The 9,809-nt window shown below is 36.3% G+C and overlaps 2 pseudogenes; both read left to right on the top strand.

Annotated features, from left to right (window-relative positions):
- The first annotated feature begins 5,757 nt into the window (after nt 1–5,757).
- LOC119530622 lies at nt 5,758–6,244 on the top strand (annotated as a pseudogene).
- A 2,728-nt stretch (nt 6,245–8,972) lies between these two features.
- On the top strand, nt 8,973–9,573 carry LOC119528951 (annotated as a pseudogene).
- Nucleotides 9,574–9,809: the final 236 nt, after the last annotated feature.

Raw genomic sequence — 9,809 nt, 5'->3', positions numbered from 1 at the left:
TTTAGGAAGATGTTGGGAGAGAATATTACGTAGAAACACTGACCTAATGAAAAGAAGGTATTGTATATGGGAAAATACATCTATTCATTTGATTAATGCTCTAAAAGTGATTTCCAGTTCAATCTTTCATGTAACAAATATTTGCTAGGCATTCATGTGCTCTGACATGTCTACCAAGAGACATGCAGTGGTGCACTCAGTGCCCATCCTTGTGGGACTGCTTGGCAGCTGGCAAGACAGAGAAGTCCCCTGTAATGGTTAATTTTCTGTCAACTTGGCTAGGTTAGGATGTCCAGTTGTTTGGTCAAGCAAGCACTGGTCTGATTATTACTGTGAGAGTATTTCATAGACAGGTTAGCTTCTATAGTCAGTTGATTGTATCTATGGCTGATTGCCTCTACAATCAACAAAAGAGATTGGGCTCTGCAATGAGGGCTGTCTCCTCATCCAAAGAGTTGGAGATGATAAAGCAGAACTGAGGATTTCATAAGTCGGAGGATTTCTGTCTCTATTTCAGCCAATCATCTTCTCCTGGGGAATTCAAAGCCATCTTCATTGAGTTTCCATTTTGCAGCCTGCCCCACAGAATACTCATGGCTGCATAAGCCAATTCCTATTTTTAAAAAATCTCTTAATGTTATATATGTATAAATAATCACCTGTTAGTTCTGTTTCTCAGAACCCTGACTAATACACCCACTTATGACTGAGCTTCAGAGAATAGTTCATGGGAACATGAGATTTTCAAAACAATTATTAAGAATTTTCTATCTTCCAGTCCCACATCAATCCCCATAATTTATTGTCTCCTGTCAATATTATTTTCTGTGGATTAGGACATGTGGCTTTTAGTATTTCAGTAGTAATATGCATAGCTTTTTCTTTAACTTCAAATTCTCCTTACACATTGACAAATGAATGTCATATTCTGCTTGCTGATGTTCCCACTAATTCCTTAATGTAAAGCTCCTCATTGGAAAGAAGGATGAGCACGCCGCTCTGTCCAGGGGAATAATATAATTCCTGACAAACAGTACATGAAGGTGGAGTAGGTTACAGAGCAAAACTGTGCAGTGTGGAATTGCATCTAAATTTTAATATAGATGCTTCCACTGGGCAGCTAGCTGCATTACTTTGAGAAAATTAATTAACTTTATCCATGCCTGATTTTCTCTCTTCTGTGCAATAAAGTAAACACCAACAGACCCATAATGTTGTTGGGAAGATTAAAGAAGTTAATCTATGAAAAGCATATAGCACAACATCTGGCATATACTAGTCACCCAAGGAATGATAGCAAACTTTATTGACATCATCAACATCATCTTGGGGATGAAGATCAACAATGAAACAAACTTGCAGTTTTATGCTTGAAGATCTGTTTTGTTTGTTTGTTTGTTTGTTTTTCTGTTGTCCTGTTCACATATTGTAGTCTCTTATTTAAAGTATTAATAGAAACATGTTGGTGCTTGGGGCTTTCTATCTAAAGACAGCTCAAAGTGAGGGAGAGGGGGACTGGTGGGACATATGAGAAAGGATGAACCATAATTCTGCATGGTATATCTACATTTCATCAAATGAGATTGAGATGTGGCAACTTTCCTGAATTCTGGATCAATATAAATATCAAAGCCAGATATTTAAGTTCTCAAAGTAGAAGCAGGCAAAGGACCCCAGCAGATCAATAGTAAGTAAGGTGTGCATGAGTCTCAGCCGCAGATACACTGGTTGTCCTGGTAAACTTAGTTGCGCCTTTCACTCTCAAAAATGTGTGGTTTAGAAGATAAATCTTATGATCACAGATAGCATGGTAGGGCCATTTATCCTGTGGCTAACTGACACAGCAGCCTCAGAAAAGCACTTGACACCAAAAGTAATTTTTGACATTTGGAAATCTCCCTTTTTTAAGGGAGTGCCTCCATAATTCTCTGGATCCAAGTAAAAAGAACCGGTGTTATCCTGAGAACCTCCAGCAGATGAGAAAGGACTCTAAGCTTAAAAGCTGATGTGTTGATTCCAAGACAGTGCCTTTAATGATAGTGAACTAATGCTTCAAAAAATATGAAGAGTGATCAGGCACTCCTTACAAAAACACTTTTGTGTATGCCACAAAAAAGCAATACATGTGTATCTCTCACTGAAAGATGAATATGAACGGCATTCAAAAAGAAAATAGGATTACTAATTTTGCAAACTAATTATTAACAGTGAAACCATTTTTCTATTTCCACTCAAACACCATTCCATTTAAGTATCAAAACTACATGTTCTTGGGAACACATAGCAGATGATAACTTATAGAAAGACAATTATCCCCAAAGTCACACAAGAAAGGAATCTCTCCTATTTTAGACAAAGTTTTTTAAAAAGAAGTAGCTATACCTGAATATTCATATTCAAAGAGTAAAAAAAACTTAGGGATATTTACTACTTTTGTGTTTCCTTTCAATTTCTTCCAGGCGACACTTGCTCTGACCTGTTATGTACCATTACCAAAAACGTGTGACCAAGAAGGAGGTAGAATACTTCATGACCCTCGTCAAAGAAAATACTACCTTGTAAATTTCTTCTTTACCATCTTAATGTGGATCTAAGGAAGAGTAACTTTATGTTAATGTTAAAGCATGTAACGTTAAAAATTAATCTCCAATGCATTCTAAATTCTAATATCGCATGGGGCTATGTCATGGAAATACAGTTGCCACTGCCCCCCCCCCACCTTCCACACATAGGACTGAAAGCTCTACCCAATAATTCTACTTGTTATGCAATGCCATTTGCAATCATGCCTTCAGTATTCTATATTTTTTAAAAATATATATTTTTATTTTTTCATTGTTTATAATTATATCTCTAGAGATAATGATAAAAATAGAACAAAAATAAGCATTTTCCTGCATTCCCATTTATATATTTTGAACCATTGAATTTGCTTCATTGAAAGCAATTTATTATATAAAATTTGGGCATTTATAACATTCTATTTAGTTTGTCTTACATTGCTCTATGTGGAATAAATGTTGCAATTTTCCATTTTATTGTCCAGATTATTTTAGGAACATCAAGTGAAATTGAAATCTTGATTATAAGTACATTATTTAAACAATTTATAGGGACTAATTACGTTTTTGATAGAATTATACATTTTTAGTAGCTGAATACGTTCAACATAGGCAAACTATTTAGATAAACTGGAATTTTTTAAATCTGATAATTTTATTAAAATGTAAGTCCCAAGAATTATTTGTATGTCTTTGGTTTGCTTTAGATACTCACTTTAGTGTTTGGGTTTTGAAAAATTATTTATTTTTTACCAACTCATTCCCCAAGAGATCTGCTGCTGCAATAATATTTTGGGGTCTATCCTAAAAGAGTCCTCCAAACCTTACAAAACATTGTTTTGTTTTGTTTTTTTAAATCTGATTTAACTGCACAAATAGTGTTTCCTCAGAGAAAATGCAAGTAAGGTTTACTTAAAAAGGGGGGAGGGGAGAGCCCTATTGTCACAAAATAACAAATCCAAGTTTGTAGAATATTTTTTCAAACTTTATTATAGAATATTGCTCACAATAACTTTTAGATTAAAACTATATGTCATTAATATCTTGTAAAAAGAGCAGATAGTTTTTGTTCAGATATTCCCTTATAAATCACTCACTTATACTCTTTCATGTCACCAAAAAAGTAGGTAAGAATTTTCCTAACATATATCATTTAATCTGAGTTCTCACATAGAAACCATTTACCAGAAAACTACAATCTCAGTAAAGATAGAAGACCACTAATGCTTTTACAGATTCTGCTTTATAATACAGCAGCTAGAATAAGCATAAGAAAAACATTTTGACAAGTGAACTTCAGATTCTAAATCATGATCAAAAGGATGTAGCCTGCATCTCCTACATCTTAACTTTAGTTGAATTCTTGAGCATAACTACTGTATGACTTGGATGCATGTCACATACTACTGGAAGTGAGAACAAGGGTATCTTCTTTATGTCAGTGACATGGCTGGATCACTTTGAACCAGAAACAGACTCAGAAAGAATTGGGCCTGTTTCCTAATACCTATGCATTTGAATATCAAACATGAAAAAAAGTAAAATATTGAATTTCTCAGATAACTTAAGTTTTCTAACAGTACAACTCATTCACCTGCCTGATGATGCATTTTGTATACAACATACCATAATTGATTTAAGATAAAGCACAACTCAAAATAAGATGCCACCTAGTGGTTATACCTAGCTAGTAAAATATTTGAAAATTTTCCAAAAAAAGTTATTAAACCAAAATTATTTCTCTCATATTCTGATAATTAAACTAAATATTTATCAAGAAAATTCAGTTAATTTTTGAGAAAGTGCACAAAGGCAGGTCTATAGTCTATGCTGCAGAAATAGCAACACTTTTTGTATAATGAAGAATGTGTCATACTTTACATTTTTAATCAACAAACATTATAGACTCTTTGAACTCTATTATTATTTAATACTTAATAGATAGTTGCATGTTTTTTTTTTTAATTTTGGAAGAAAGTCTAGTGTAGACTTTATTATTTTCTTATCAGTAAGCAACATACCTAAATGATGCTATCTTGTTGCCTGAAGAAATAAATTCATCCATGCATGATTCAATGTTAATCCCTAAATTTACATATAGGAGAAATATAATAAGTATTTATTTGGATATATTTCTGAACATTTAACTTTTTGGAAAAGTTAAGTTTATTTTATGCTATTAATGATTCTTAACTAGGATCCATATTCTACCTGGAATTAACTGTCAGAAAATAAATGTCCTTTATCACAAAATAATATTTATATATTTCAACATATTTCCTCTTTTGCTTTAACTCCTAGAAAGCTTGAAGGTAAATGAGGTACAAAACTGTAATAACTGAATCTAAAATAATAAAGCTTCTATTCATCTACAGTTTGAAAGATATCTTATTTTTATTCATAAAGTATATATTATTTCATATATATTTAACTTTTTAATATACATTTACCCCTTTTTGTAAGTGGGTAGGATGAATGTGATTGTATTTCAGTTTATTTTGATACACAAACACTGCACAACATGAATACATAAATAAATATGACTGTTCTTTATGTAAGCAGCATTTTTACAAGAACTTTTCAAATATTAGACTGATGATAAGTAGATGATAGATAAGAATTATGATATAGTTCGATAATTAGAAAAATGCTAATGTGGGGAAATTTATTGCAGGATAAAGGTAGAATTTTAAGTCAGTGCAGAAGAATGGTTTACTTTATAAGATGAATTATAATAAATGAATAGCTATCTGGAAAAAACAAAGTGAGATGCATACCTCACACCTTACACCAAAATGAATTAAAGATGTTAAAAATAAAACTAAATGAAATTGTGAATTCTTTATAGTATTAACTTGAGAAGTCTCTTGTAATATAAAAAAAGCTCAAAATATATATAGAAATGTGCTTACATGAAAATAAAAAATCTTCATACATAATAATTTTATGAACAAAATTTTTAAAAAGTTAAGCTTGGAAAAAATTTATTCCTTTAACAGAAAAGAGAATATTCTTAAGATATCCAACATCTCTACAAATCAGTTGGAAAGAGACGAATACTCCAACGAACAACTGGAAAGACCATATGCACAAAGGGTTACTCGCACCTCACTTACAGTGGGAAAGATGCAAATCAAAACTCAATTAGAGCCTTACAGATGCTTCCGATGGCCACCACAGTCCCCTGCCCGCAGCCATGGTCAATCCCACCGTGTTCTTCAATATCAGGATCAAAGACGAGCCCTTGGGCCTCAACTCCTTTGAGCTGTTTGCAGACAAAGTTCCAAAGACAGCAGCAAATTTTCCTGCTCTGAACACTGGGGAGGAAGGGTTTGGTTATAAGGGCTCCTGCTTTCACAGAATTATTCCTGGATTTATGTGCCAGGGTGGCAATTTCACAAGCCATAAGGACACTGGTGGGAAGTCCAACTACAGGGAGAAGTTTGATGATGAGAACTTTACCTTGAAGCATACGGGTCCTGGCATCTTGTACATGGCCAATGCTGGACCCAACACAAGCAATTCCAGTTTTTCATCTGCACTGCAGAGACTGAGGTGTTGGATGGCAGCATGTGGTCTTTGGCAAGGTGAGAGAAGGCATGGACATTGTGGAAGCCATTGAGCACTTTGGGTCCAGGAATGGCAAGATCAGCAAGAAGATCACCATTGCTGACTGTAGGTGAGTCTAATAAATTTGATTTGTGCTTTGTCTTAACCACCAGACCATTCCTTCTGTGCCTGAGGAGAGCGTCCCACCATCCCTGGTCTGCTCTCCGTATCCTATCATCTTTGTGCTCTCGCTGCAGTTCTTTGGGTTCTACATTATACTCCCCTTTCCAAGTCTAGCTGGATTGGAGAGTCAAGTTTATGATTATGAAATAAAAACTTAAATAACCAAAAAAAACTCAGTTAAATAACATATTTAACATCAGAAATTTTGATGACATAATGTATTGGTGGAATGTGAAGAAAATATGCATTGCCAGTGAAAACAGAGATTTATATAACCTCTGCAGAGGTGATTTGGCAATATTTTTTAACATTGAAAATGCACAACTGCTTTTACCTAGTAATTCCGTTTCTGGGAATTTATCCAATAGATATACTCACCCATGTTCTAAATGATGTATATAAGTCCTGGTTTGCTAATGCTGCTAGAATACAAAACACCAGAAATGGATTGGCTTTTATAAAAGGGGATTTATTTGGTTACACAGTTACAGTCTTAAGGCCATAAAGTGTCCAAGGTAAGGTATCAACAATTGGGTACCTTCACTGGAGGAAAACCTCTGTTAGCTCAGAAGGCATGTAGCTGGTGTCCACTTGCTCCTAAGTTGCTTTTCAAAATGGCATTCTCCAAAATGTTGCTCTTGGAGTGTTTTGTCCTCTCTTAGCTGCAGCTACTCTTCAGAATGTCACTCTCAGTTGCTCTGAGCTCCTTCTGTTTGTCAGCTCATTTATATGGCTCCAGTGATTTAATTCTGACCCACCCTGAATGGGTGGGGTAACACCTCCATGGAAATTATCCAATCAAAGGTCTTGTCCACAGTTGATTGAATCAAATCTCCATGGAAACACTCAAAGGATTCCAATCTAATCAACACTAATACATCTGCCCCCACAAGATTGCATCAAAGAATATGGCTTTTGGCAGGACATAATATATCCAAACTAGCACAATATACCAGAAAATTTATCTATTAATAATGTAAATGCCCAACTGGTCAATTCAATTATCATACATTACTGCAGTGAAACACTGTTCAGCCTTTAAAAAGAATAAGACAGTTCTTTTTGTGCTTCTGTGGAATGAAGGGCATATGTGTGTGTGTGTGTGTGTGTGTGTATGCTTGCATGTGTTGCTAAGTGATAAGAGAAAGGCTAAGATTAGCATGTGTAGGATGAAATCACTTGTGTTATTAGGTAAAAGAAAACAAAACAAAAAGAAATCAGGCACGTATCTCTTCTCTAGGGAGATGTAATTGTTTGACTGAGATTGTTCAGTTGGCAGCAAGAGACAGGTGGGAAATACATTTTTCAATTCTGTCTTTTGGATATTTTAAAATTTGTACTGTGTGTATGGTATTAAGTTCAGTAGTATGTCTGATCTTTATTTTTTAGGAATTGGGATTACATTATTTTCACTCTTCTAAATTTATTTTGTTCTACACCAAGAGAAAAACTGCTGCATGCCTGTACTAATGAGCCTGATGTATCAAGGGGTGTCAAAAGTTTTTTATAGGATTGTAAAATTGGATTTTCTCCCTAAGACAATACCATGACATCTAAATAATTCAGTGAAACTCAAGACATAGATACACGACTATGGTGGTTTGAAACTGTATGTACCCCAGAAAAGCATGTCCTTAAAGTTAATCCATTCCTGTGGCTGTAGACCCACTGTCAATTGGATCTTTTGATGAGGTTACCTCAGTTAAACTCATTCAGATGGGACTTAATCCTATTTGGGGAGTCTTTTATAAAAGAATGAATTTCAGGCAAAGAGAGAGAAAGTCATGGAAGCAAGAAGCTGAAATCAACGAAACCTGGAAGAGAAGGGAGAGAACAGCATATGTCACCATGAGCCTTACCATGTGGCAGAGGAGACAAGGATTGCCAGCAGTCAGTCTTTGGGAAGAAAGCATTGCCTTGACAATGCCTTGATTTGGACATTTTCTAGGCCTTAAATTGTAAGCTAATAAATTCTTATTGTTTAATCAAACCAGTTCATCAATTTATTACATATGTCATTATAGCAGGTCACTTAAGCTTCATTTCTTTATCATTGAATAGTCAAATGTTGCTCTAACACACAGTAGTGTTAAGAGTTTGATGACATACCTAAAAATGCTTTGTAATCTGAGAATAAGAACAGAAATGTAAATTATTGTTATAGAAATGTGAATTTTGTAGAAGGAAACTTTAATAAAGCATGTATTTAGAATATGTCTTCCGTACAATTATTACATATTTTCCTGTATCCCTAATATTGCATCTAGATGCAAACATCTTCATGCTAGTCTTGCCTCAAATCAAAGCTTAACTGTACCTATTTCCTTCCCTGTTCCCTGAATCTGTCCTGGGCCTCCTGTCTTTAAAAACTCTGCTAATAAATTAATCCTCTGTTTGTTTTTGTTTTTGTTTTTGTTTTGTTCAAATCTCACCAGACTACCCACTTCTGTGTTAGGGGATAGCAGCTTAAGTGACCTGCTATAACACACCCCTTCTGTGTTAGGAAATAGGTTAATTTTTATGTCCAAGGTAAAATGCATATTTACTTATTAATGATAATGAGGTTAAATTTTAAGGCACTGCAGCTCTTTCTACAACTAAGTCAGACTTTCAGGGAGGCTATCTTAGGGCAAGATGGTCTTAAAGAGAAAAGGCAGGGTTTCAGCCCTTGCACACAGGATGACAAAAGAGAAGAGAAAAATCACCCAAGTGACAGAGAAAAAGAACAAAAAATTGAAGAAGGCATCAGTAAAAGAGCTACTGCTCACACCCGAAACCATGTCAAATAAAAAGGAAATATGCCCAGAAGTCTGCGCGAATGGCGCAGTCACCTGCTCCAGAGAGTTGCCCCGAGCGGGGTGGTACTGGAGACCAGCTCAGAGCAGAAAAGGACCTTAGAAAGACAGTTGAAGAAGGAGCAGAAGGAGGAGAAGAAGCACCAGCGGGAGGTGGGCCTCCGTGCAGCCAAGAGGGTCCCCTCCAAGGCCCGCAGGCCGCAGCTGGCCCGGGACTACCTCTGCGGCTGAGCACAAAGGCCCAAGAATTGCAAGTACCCGAAGACCCAACGTGGCTCCTGCTGCACATGTACGACAGCGATAACGTCCCCAACCAGGACCTGCCGGCCTACCTGGAAGGACTGCAGGACCAGGCCGGTGCTCTGACCATGCAGAGGGCCGAGGCTCTGAGGCAGGAGCTGGACGAGGTGGGGATCCACAGCCCCGACACCCTCCTAGTGGAAAAGACTCAGCGTGGGCAGGAGGTGTTGCAGCCGCTCTCCTAGGGGGTGATGAGTGGACAAGGTGAGGGCTCTGGGACCCCACGGTGCAGACTGGCGGCCCAAGGCGACGCAGGGCTGGGCTCAGGGCTTCTGTTTCCTCCAAAACTCTTCCTGAGCCCTCCTTGGGCAGAGATTATTTTCTTACGTAACATCATGTCATAAGGCAAAAGTTCTTTAACTTTCCCATCTCTCATTTCTTCTTTTGAATGTCTGGAGGACTCCTTTTAACCAGTCTGATC

Source organism: Choloepus didactylus, chromosome 3 (genome assembly GCF_015220235.1).
Source record: "Choloepus didactylus isolate mChoDid1 chromosome 3, mChoDid1.pri, whole genome shotgun sequence".
NCBI classification, from domain to species: Eukaryota; Metazoa; Chordata; class Mammalia; order Pilosa; family Megalonychidae; genus Choloepus; species Choloepus didactylus.
The sequence above is the reverse complement of the archived record's forward strand: the minus strand, read 5'-3'. Positions and strand labels throughout refer to the sequence as shown.